This window comes from Phyllostomus hastatus, unplaced genomic scaffold (genome assembly GCF_019186645.2).
Source record: "Phyllostomus hastatus isolate PE091 unplaced genomic scaffold, TTU_PhHast_1.1 phas_contig_196, whole genome shotgun sequence".
In the NCBI taxonomy this organism is placed as follows: Eukaryota; Metazoa; Chordata; class Mammalia; order Chiroptera; family Phyllostomidae; genus Phyllostomus; species Phyllostomus hastatus.
In genome coordinates, this window is record NW_025333709.1 from 9,253,694 (window position 1) to 9,265,514 (window position 11,821).

Sequence of the window (11,821 nt, forward strand, 5' to 3'; positions counted from 1 at the left end):
ATAGCGTTTCATGTTTCTCTGAGGTTATTTAATAGACAGTATATTTCTGGAAAGATAGTGTCCTGAGCATTGTGAATGTTAGATGTTGTTCATGCCATCGATGCCAGACGTTATAAACGGTAGCGTACGTCTCTGTTTCCCAAAGCATTTTCCGTCTAGTCTACAGTTCCGTTCTTCACTAAGTTTACATCTCTGTTTGGATTTTCCATTTTTTAATTTCGCCTCAGCTTCTCTAGGAATGGCTAGACATAGTTTGCAGGGAGACCAGCGGGCTGCTGCCGTGTAAAAATGGACATAAATTAGGCAGGTGTACTGACTAGACATGGTTACTGTCCCTCCAGCCTGTCTCAGGTCCGTGCCTCCTCTCCTCTCCCAGGGTGCTGCCATCGGGAGAACCGCCCCGCTGTTCTCTGCCGGATGGCGCCATCTGGGGAGCCCTCTGCTCTCTTTGGGGGAGTCCTTTTCTTTTACCCCTTTGCCTGCCTCGGAAGCCACTGAAGCCTCTATTTCAGATCTCCTCAATTTATATCTCTGTTGACTTCATAACTTCTAAAGATCAAAACTGTACGTTTGTTGCCTCAAAACACACAATGCAATATATAGATGGTGCATCATAGAATTCTACACTTCAATCCCGTCTAGTTTTATTAGCCAATGTCGCCCTAATACATTTAATTAAAAATAAAAAGGAAAACTCATTCTAGCCCACTGGAAACGGCTTTCTTTTATTATATACAGAGCTTAGAGAGCCCAAACGACTTTGCTTCAACTACTTTGTAGCTAGAATGTAGGCACGTGACCTCAGATCTGGCAGTGGAGGGCCCCCAGGTCAGGAGGGGAAAACAAGCCCAGGGAAGGGCAGGACACCAGAGAAACCAACCTTTCTGACCAGTGGTTGGGGGGCGGGCAGGAGGTGTCAGGCCGTCCTGGTGGTATTTCCGGCATCTCGTCCGGCTGGTGACATGTGCAGGAGAGCGGTGGTGGTTCCTCAGGGGTGGTCCCATGGTGGGCTTGAATGCTTTCTCTAGATGCATTTTACCCAGCTGCATCTGTCCTGCATTATATAGCATAAATCTGGTAATTTGCATCTCAGAGACGGTCTGAACTGCATGATATGTTTGATGAAATTGCTTTACGCTCTCTGAAGTAACTGAAGGAGATTCAGTTGTCTGTGACTAGAAACTCTGATTGACACACCCGAACTATTTGTGTTTCATTGTGGTATTTGGTGATGGTGTCTTAGTCTGTCTGGGCTGCTATAACAAAATACCACAAACTGGGCGGTTAAAAAATAACACTGACTTCTCATGGTTCTGGAGGCTAGAAAGTCAAGTTCATGATGCCAGCAGATTCAATGTCTGGCAAGGTCTTTCTTGCTAGATGGCTGTCTTCTTGCTATGTCCTCAAAAGGTGGTAGTGGCAAGGGAGTTTTCTGGGTCCTTTCTTTTATAAGGGCATTGATCCCATTCATAATCATTAGGTTATGGCTCTGTCATAACCTAATCACCTCCCAAAGACTTGATCTCCTGATGTCTGTACCTTGATGGTTGGGATTCAACATATCAGTTCTGAGGAGACACAAATGCTCAGACCATGGCGGGTGGAAAAGTATCAAAGGGAGGGTGATATAATGGTGGAATGACTAATTCATATCATGTTGGGGGCCGGTCATCCTTTCTCTTCATAAATCTAGTTGCTTTCCTTCTCCAGTTCCGTTGTCTATAAAAAGAGAATCATAACAATAATTACCTCATGGGTCTGTTGTTCTAGGTTAAATAACATTATTAGAATATAATTCTAATGATAAATATTGACTAGCATTTTTTACAAGACTTTATTTATTCGTTTTAGACAGAGGGAAAGGGAGGGAGAAAGAGAAGGAGAGAAACATCAATGTGTGGTTGCCTCTACCACGCCCCCTACTGGGGACTTGGCCCACGACCCAGGCCTGTGCCCTAACTGGGAATCGAACTGGTGACCCTTTGGTTTGCAGGCCAATACTCAATTCAGTGAGCCACACCAGCCAGGGCCATTGGCTAGCATTTTTGTTAGTATTAACATGGGCTGATTCATTTTGTCTAGGATAGCACTGGAGTTGATGTCTTCAAACAGGGAATAGCAGGTCTGGGACAAAGGAACAGGGAGAGGGAACATACTCAGACGCATGGAAGAGCATGGCACATCGGGTAGCTGGAAGGGGTTCTGCCTGAGTAAATCCCCCTGGGGTAGGAGGGGACGGTAGGAAGACACCGCTGGACAGAGGGGTGGGACTAGAGAGTAGGGTGGGGGCTGGGTCAGAGAAGACAGGATAGGCCCCTTTCATAATGGGCGGCCCTGGTCTCAGCCCCTTCAACCCAGTCCAGGTGGAAGGACTTTCTCCTTCCTCCTTCCCCAACATTAACCCACCTGGTTGCCTCCAATGTTCAGCCCCGTGCAGGTGTGCATGTCCCCCTAGTTGCTACCTGTGGGCAGGGTCCTGACCTAAATCCATTCAATCCATCTCTCCAAAACCCCCAGGAGACTGAGCTCAATGTGTGCTAAGGCTATGGCAGAAACAGGAAGAATTATTTAAAAAACTGGGTGACAAATAAAAGCTTGAAAAATGATGGTGAACTGGGGGGCTGGGCCACTCTGTGTTCTGGTTAAACTGCCTCACACGTGTGTGCTCTAGTGAGAAAATGCCGACACGCTTTGGGGAAAACTATGAGTTCAGTAACCAAACTGAACATTTATGATACCAGGATCTCAAGGGCCAATTTTCCACTTACTAATGCACTGGTTTAGTATAATATTATGATCTTTTAGTTTTTTAATTGTATGTATGTTTAGGGGAAGCAAGGGAGAAAGAGAAGGGGAGAAGCAATGATGTGGGAGAGAAATGATCGGTTGCCTCCTGCACGCCCCCAGGCCGGGCCCCGGCCGGCCATCCGTGCGTGCGTCCTCACCGGGAATCTCACCGCGCACCTTCCGGCCTGCGGGATGACACTCAACCCCAGTGCCACACCAGTCGGGGTGTATTTCTAGGTTCTTCTTCTTTTTTTCTTTGTTATCTTCTTCTTCCTTCTCCTTCTCTGACCCCACCCTTCTTCGTGAAACTGAAATTCTCTGTCCATGTTCAGAGATGACACCTTGGTGCTTTACCCAGAAGGACCTCCGGGAACAGTCTCTATTTCAGATGATTGACCAGGACCTGTTGGTTTTTTTCTGAGGCTTGCCTTGCCACATCAGCCCTTTTCCTGCAGCTGCTCAAGCGCTATTAGTACAAGGAATTATGATTTCATAGAAAAGAACCAGAAAAACTTTAGTAATCATAGATCAGTGATAGGAAAAATGGTTATTATTATGGGCCAGGGCAAATCCAGCCATCATTTTTTTTGTTTTCTCAAAAAAATGTGTTAAACGGAAAACATATTTTGCCAGCCACCTCCTCCCTTGCCTTTTTCAAAGTCCATATGTTCTTCAGGGGGAAATTGAATTCAGCTTCATTGGAGTCTTTGTGAAATTTTAAGAGAACCATTTGATGGGCAAGATTTCTAGGTCTTTAGAAATTGACCTAAAGTCAATTGCTTGGGTTAAATTGAACTTGCATTTTCCCAATACTTTGAAAGAAAATATTTGGGTCAGATTCCAACGTTCCATTTTCTCTCGCTACTTGGAACTAGATTTATACACTGCCAGGACGTATCTACACATTGCTTCTTTTCTGGTAGACTTTAGAAGGTCATGCATTTTGTCCACATTCTCTGTTCAATTGTCCACATTCACATTCCGTAAACATGGTTTGCTTTGAACTAGCATCTGGCTGCAGTAGCTTTTGTGACTTTCCTCTCTCCCAGGTGGGGTGGGCTCATTTTCTCAGCAGAAGAAAATATTGCTCTATGTGCGTCAAGCAACTCTGAGGTGAAATAACCAACTGGTTATTTGAAAACCAATTCTTTGAAACTCATCGCCTAGAGTCTTCTGTTCTGTCTCCTGAGACAGAAGGGTCTGAGACCCCCTAAAATCTATTTACACCTGCTCTGGACCGGGCAGGAACCTGATTCTCGCGGTGTCCGAGGTCCGATTAGGATCTCATTCCACAGGGTGAGGCAAGGAGGAAGTTGGATTCTGAGACTTGGCTTTCTCACCGCCTGGCTGCGTGACCCTGTAAAGGCATTTGTTTTTCCTCCTTGGACATAAGTTTCCTCCTTCTGAAGCAGAAGGCGATGGAGCATAGCAGTGTTTTCAAACTGGGCTCTTCAAAGCCCTGTGGTTCCAAAGAGCTGTCTCTGGAGCTGCCTGGCTTTTGTAGGTTTTATATGTTAAGATTTGCAGAAGACTGTTTTAGATTAAAAGGAGTTTGTTGCTGCAAAACAAAAATGGAACGACCCTCAAGTCTAGCGTTTTAGATTTTAAATTTATTCTCAGTAATTTAACTTTTGTCCTGTCACGGGCTTTAAATGATTTTGAGGAAATTATACCTGCGTCGGAGCTGGGGAAATGTCAATTTGGTTTTGTTTGTTGACATGGATAGCTTATATCCCAGGGTACACATGCCGAGAGTTGTTTGTTTGCTGTTCGAAACAGCCAGATGGCTTTTAAAAGCGGACTTGGAAAAACTGGGTGGCAATGCCTCTTACAGCTAAATAAATGCTTAACCTGTGACCAGAATCCCCACTCCTAGGTATATGCCCAACAAAAATGTATACAGCTGTTCCCTGAAGGACGTGCACAGGATGTTCACAGCAGGGGTACTCGTAATAACGCTCCGTTGGAGACTCTTAAATGGTCGTCAACAATGGGAAGGATTAATAGATTTCTGTTGCATTGTCACAATGGAAGATTACTCAGCGACGAGAATGATGGCTCCACAAATACACACGACAATGCAAATGAATCTCACAAGCACAAAAGGATACATAATTACGAGTTCATTTATTAGACACAAAAACACGGAGCAGTAACCTGTGTTAGAAGTCAGGACTGTGCGTGCCATTGTCGGGGAGAGAGACAGTTGGGGGGGGCGGCGATAATGAGTGAGGGCTTCTGGGATGCTGATCACCGGCTCTTGGTTAACCTGGGGCTGGGGGTATGTGTGTTCAGTTCGTGAGAATGTGCGACACTACAATCATGGCATGTGCGCATTTTCGTGTGCAGATGGTACCTATTAAACATTTTTTACAGATTCCTCTAGATTGTCTTTTCAAATCCTAAGATTAGTTACTGCAAACCAAAATGACACGATCAGTTCTGGTAGTGCTTTCTATCACGAGCAAGAGGGAATGTTTTCAACTTTGAGGAGTCAGGTTGAATAATGCTGCACTGAAGGGATTACCTCATCGTGGATGTGATTGCCTGTCACTCTTGTACCTGGAGGTGTTGGTCTTGGTGCTTCTGGCAGCTGTAGGCTTGGAAGGTGCTGGCTTAAACTCTTATGTCGTATGACAAGCCTTTGTCTAATTGACTGTTGAAAACCCAGCTCCTAGAGTCTTCTGTTTCCTCTCCTGAAAGGTGAACTGAATCAGACATTTCTCTCCTGCTATAAACAGCTGTAACGGGGAAAAGTGAATGAACTACTGATTTCCAAACGCTGGACAGCAGGCAGTGCGAGGCTGTGGTGCCAAACAGGGGTGGGGCAGATATGGGGGTTGGAGGGTCATCCCAGTTTGTTCCGTGAAAGGGGACCTGAAATGGGATCAGTGGCTTTAGTGATACAGACACTGGAGTTCAGGAAGGCTGAGACAGCCCAAATTTGAGGGACACACAGGAGGGAGCTGCAGAGTGGGTGGCAGGGAGAGAGAGAGAGAGAGAGAGAGAGACCACCCCTGAGTTCTGCAGTGGCGCCCCTCTGATCTTGGACTATGTACTGAAAGGTGCATGCATGACAGGCTAGGGGAAAGAACCGCCGAAAAGCAATAGATTGAAACATTTCTGAGGCTCACACAAGACTGAGAACTGTTTGCATTCCCACAAGGCACAACTCGTTATTCTAGGGCATTGCACAGAATCAGCCCCACTCTCTACACAAATGGTGGACAGGAGGCACGATGGCTCCCTGTCCCTTTGGCAGGCAGGGAGGTGGACAGCAGGCTGAGACAGCCCAGGGACAAGTGGGAAAGGCCAGACCTGGATAGTTGGTCTGAAACAAAGTCGCCAAACATCACACGTGACCTAGGTAGCCAGGAGCTGATGAGAGTGCAGGTTCAGAATGGGCTTTCACTGTGGGGCTCGGAAGGACTGCTGTTTGGCAGAGTAGGTAGCTATGGTGACTCTGTATGGTTCCTGCACTGTCCCTCACTGCCAGGAGAATTTAGAAGCACACCTTCAGTTCTAGACGATGCAGACTAGCTTCTGGTGACACCAATGGCTGCCCGGGGGTGTTGGTGGTTGGGCAGGGAGAGATCTGAGGGAAAGATCGGAGGGAGGGATTTCAAAGGGGCACAAGAAACTTTGGGGGCAGATAAATACATTTATTATCTTGATTGTGGTTATGGTTTTACAGCTGTATACACAGATCAAAACTTCTCAAGTTGTGCACTTTAACTGTGCAGTGTAATATATTAAGTCCACCTCAGTGAAGCTGTTTGCTTTCTTATGCTGCTTTAACTAATTCCTATTACAGAGCTGGCTGTTTATACTTTCATTTGATCTTAGTACAAGGTTCATTCTTCTGTAGTTAGAGCTGCTATCATATTGAAAGTTGCAGGCATGTGAGACGGTTTAATGGACTTAAGAGGCAACTCAGTAATTCAATTCAGCGATGCTAGCAAGTTCCAAAAGGTGAGTTTGGTTTTAGATGAGTATGAGGAGAGAGGTAGCTTCTTCTGTCCAATTTTCTGCTCAGGACAATTTGCAGACTCACATTCTCATGTTTCTAGCATCTTGCTTACTAGACCTCACATCCCGGTTTCTACCCCTTGTTGACCTAGAATGAACACATGTAAATCACATGCAAATGAAGGATATTCACATATTTAATTATTTTCTAGTGAAATATGAATCTGTTTAATTTTTGACAAGACTCTGTTTATTGCAGTGTTAAAAATTCTCAGATTTGAATTTGAAATTTGTTATTTGCCAGGCTAATATCTTCTTATTGAAGCATTTATTCAAAGAAGGATGGGAGTTTTTAAAAATTAATATTCCTTGATCCCTTTAGAATGTGAAGCAATGGAAAAGGCAGTGACTTTTAAATCGAATGAGATAGACCTGAGTTCAAATCCCTCACAGATGAAATCTATAACAGTAAGTTTAAATTTTCTATGCAAGTTCCTTCAGGGTAAAATGGAGATGATGACAGATTTCTTGCAGGATTTGTTGGGGTGTGTGTGTGTGTGGATTGAGATGATGTTTGCAAAGTTCCTAGACCAATGCTTGAATAGGCACTTAACAAATAACAGTAGACCTTTTGTTTGTAAACACCAGATTTCACAATTTTTAAAAATCGCCTTTTAAAAATTTTATTAATTTATTTTTAGAGAGAGGGGATGGGTAGGAGAAAGAGAGGGAGAGAAACATTGATTGGTTGCTTCTCACGTGCACCCTGACCGGGGACCAGCCTGCAACCCAGGCATGTGTCCTGAAGGGGAATCAAACCGGTGACCTTCCAGTTTGTGGGATGATCCCCAGCCACCTGAGCCACACCGGTCAGGGCTAGAATCACTTTTTAATGACGAGATTAGGGCCGAGTACTTTAATTCTGTCCCCCACACTGCACACACACACACACTCACTTCTACATGCACACCTATTAGAATTTCCTCAGTTCTTTGTCACTTGACACATACCACATTAATTTTAACTTTCCTGAAGTTAGTCCCTTCGTGGTGAATTCTTCCCCTGCCTTCCTCCCCCACACAAATCTCCTCTTCCTTTGTTTCCAAGACAAAAATGTTAGGTATGGGAAATATTTATTGGGTGCCATTTAGACAAATATAAGAATCTGACTGAATCCTCTACACAACTGTCGTTGGAAACTAAACACGAAGTTGCCATGGATACGGGTTGCTTGGCCTCTGCTCTAGCACATTAGAGCCTTTTTAGCTCAACAATGTGCAAACCACAGATGCTGCCATGCATTGTACTCAGAATCAGCCTGGGTCTGCGAGCAGTGGGATAGCTCGAGTTTGCTTCCACGGAGAAGGGTGTAAATCCCCAGGAGGAAGACAGAACGCCCCATGCCCTCGGTAGTGCCCCAGCACAGGTCACGACCTCTGCAGATGCCATTTCTACCTTTTTTCTCTGCTCCATTTAATTTGGATAAACTGCTCCTCTTTTGATATTTATTTGGAAATACGAATCTCTACTGCATATTTGGGGAAAGACCCCAGGGGCATCTGCTAAGAGGGTTGCACACAGCTTTGGGTATGGGACTTAAACCAAGGCATCATCAAAGGAGAGAGAAGACAAGAGAGTCCCAGGCTGTATTTGAGAGCCGGATGGGAGTCACAGTGGCTCTGTGTCCTTGGGAAAATGAAACAACGAGAGCCTGAGATTCCTTGTTCCACCGGCTCATCCATTTGTAAGGACCCGTGATTACACTGGGCCCACCTTAATAATTCAGAGTGATGTCAGTATTTTCAGGCCCTTGATTGTCAACCTTAGTTCCACCTGCAACCTTAACTTTTTGTTGTTGTTGTTCCACTTACTTATGCATTCATTGGTTGATCCTTGTGTGTGTCTTGACCAGGGATTGAACCTGCAATCTGGGCACATCAGGATACACCAACCAAGCTACCTGGCCAGAGCCTACAACCTTAATTGCTCTTTGCCATGTAGCATTCCCATGTTCTGGGAACCAAAGATGTATGTGGACATCTTTGGGAGGGAGCATTATTCTGTGATGCAGTCTTGCAAAAAGGAAATTTTGCTTTCCTTATTGCCTGTAAATGTCTATCTATTGTTCATGAATTCCCTTTCCACGGTTAGAAAAAGGTGGCAGTGGTAGCTATTTGTTTGAGGTTTTTCAGCCCCTTTTGCAAACTGCTCTTCATTCCCATGTAGGACTGCTTAGCTCCCCTCAAAGGTACAGTCCTTTCCCTTCTCCCTCTCCAGCGGGTACCAGGGCACTTAAAAGCTTCTGTGGCTCCGTGATGATGGTGTGGGCGTGAGAGTCTGAGGGAGACCGGGGAGCCCTCCCTCCCACCCCTTCTCTCTACGAGCACTCGGTGCTACTATCTTTACCCTGCTGAGGCTGCCTAGATTTATTGCAAGCGAGAAGCATTCTTTCTCCTAATGCACGTGGTGTGTAAAAGCTACATTATATTACTGGGCAGCAACTCCTCAAAAATGCTTCCAAAAATAATACGCTCTTATCAGCAAGGCATTGAACTCAGAAATATTTTGTGGAAGACATATTTTCTTGCCCACTCCCATCCAGTAGGAGTTTAATGCCCAGAGTCCACAATCACGGTCTTGTTGCCCTCAGCCTGCTCCGCACCACTGGCTACTCCATGGCCAAAGCAGTGATACCATCTTCTGCCTTGTCACTACAGAAGGCAATTAGGCAAACAAGATTCTAAATTAAACAGTGTTTACCGGAAAAGCTGATTGTGCTCCTAAAGAAATATTTGTGGTTCTTACAAAAAGAAGGGACATCCAATTCCCTTCACGGAGGTTGAGTGATCACAAGCCTACTGGAAACAACATAATCCAAACATCTTCTCTTTCTGCAAATTTCTGGTTGTCAAGAGTAATTACAAGTGAGAGAGCTGCCTCAATAGCCCTGTGAACAGCTCTCCTGTGATTACTCATCCCCATGGAGCTGCTTTCCGGCGCCACGTGCATCCTTTATTGTTACCCATCGGCGCCGCTCCTTGTGGGGGGGGTGGGGGGGGCGCGGGGAGAAGTAAACACAAATTGAATTTGTGAGCCAGCTCAGGGGAAGATAAGTGGTGGACCAAGTTTTGTGACTGGCGACTCAGGCTCTTCTACTCTGGTCCCCCACAATGGTGGGACAGTGGTATGATCGGAAGAGGAGAATGTAATTGTTGATTTTGGCCCAGGAACAGGGCGGCAGTGATGATGGTGGAGGTGGAGGGGACGGGGGAGGTGGGGGGAGGGGATGGCAATGCACCTGACTGAAATCTGAGAGGGTGATGTGTTAGAATCTTTCAAAAATCTGTTTTATGGACTCTCTCTAGATTTCTGAGCTGGTAGAAGGATTATGAATACAGAGATAGGAATGGACTCTCTTTTTCCTACTTCCCACACTCATCTACTGGAAGTCACAAAGATTTATGCTTATTTCTACTTACCGTTATGGTTTGAGTCCCTGGTAACCCTGAACACCTGCAGCGGCTCTTTGAGCGGTTCCCTTTCCCTCTGCTGCTGTTCTTTCAGGCCATTCACACGCATTCAAAAGCAAGCTACATCAGGCCGCGCCCCTGATGAAGTGTTCCCGATCGGTCTTTTCAAAGAACGTAGAATAGAATAGCACATCAATCAAGATGGGCTAATTTCTTGTGGGATGACAAAAATGATGTTTTGTGGTTTTTTGCATGTTGCATATTCATTGAATCTGTATTATAGACTCAATTGTGTCCCCTTAAAATTCATGTATCGAAGCCCTAACCCCAAAGTGATGGTGTTTGGAATGGGGCCTTTGAGAGGTGATTAGGTTTAGATGAGATCCTGAATTGGGGGTCTCCATGATAAGACTTGTAATTTTATAAGAAGCAATATCAGAGGGCTCGCTTCCTCTCTCTCCCCACTATGTGAGCACACAGTGAGAAAGTCGCCCTCTCCAAGACAGGAAGGAGGCTCTCACAAGGACCAAATCAGTGGGAACCTTGACCTTAGACTCTGCAGCCTCCAGAACAATGAGAAATAAGCATCTATGGTTTAGGTCACTGAGCCTGTGGTATTTTGTGTACAGCAGCCTGATTGGGTCCCTGTAGTCTGCCTCGGGACTCCTGCTGTCATAGCCATGGGAGGACCTAGGCTGATAGAGGCTCTGTTTTATACTCAGCTTCCATAATCCCCGAGGCAAGGCGAGCAGAGGCAGTGCATCCAAGGCTGGCCCTTTAAGCTCCTGCGACTCGTTTTCCGGGAAGTGACCCATTTCTTCGACTCCCCAACTTCTGTTGGTCAGAGCAAGTAATATGACCCTACTTGCATTCATGTGGGCAGAAAACAGCTGCCATGTCACAGTTTGTTAAATGAGAGAACTGAAACATTGTGAGCAATCTCCATGCCCACCACGGATGTAAGCCTTTCTCAGTGTTGGCTACGATGTGTTTGGTTTGATGTTCTTCACTTCTTGGATCTTGTCTCTGTTCGTCGTGTGCGTCGCTTGCTTTACGATGTTAAGCATTTGTACCAGCTGTTCCCCTCTTCGAATGCCCTTCCCTGCTCAGTTCTTTTCTTAGCTACCTGCTACTGCTTATTGGAATCTCAGCCCAAAGTTGCCATCTTTAGATGGTTCAGTCCTAACAGAGATTTCTCTCTTCTGTCTAAATCATTTCCATTGTATCACCTATTTCTTCCTTTATTTTTTTCCTATTTAACTTGTTATTATTCATTGTAAATGTGGCCTTTTGGAATTCCTCAAGTCTTCTGTTCTTCCGTTAGCTGGTCCCCTTATTCATTCATGTATTCATGTTAGTTTCTGGAGATGCAAAGACAAATGACACCATGTCTACTCCTATGGAACTCAGAGTCTGATGGTCAGACAGATGTAAAAACAAACCATTATAACCCGGTAACATAAGCACGAAGCATAGATGCATAAAGTGATGCTACATCACTAGTCACTGGGAAAATGCAAATCTAAACCACAAGGTACCATGTCACACCTCCTATGGTGGCTGCAAGAAAAGGGATGGACAATGACAAGTGTAGG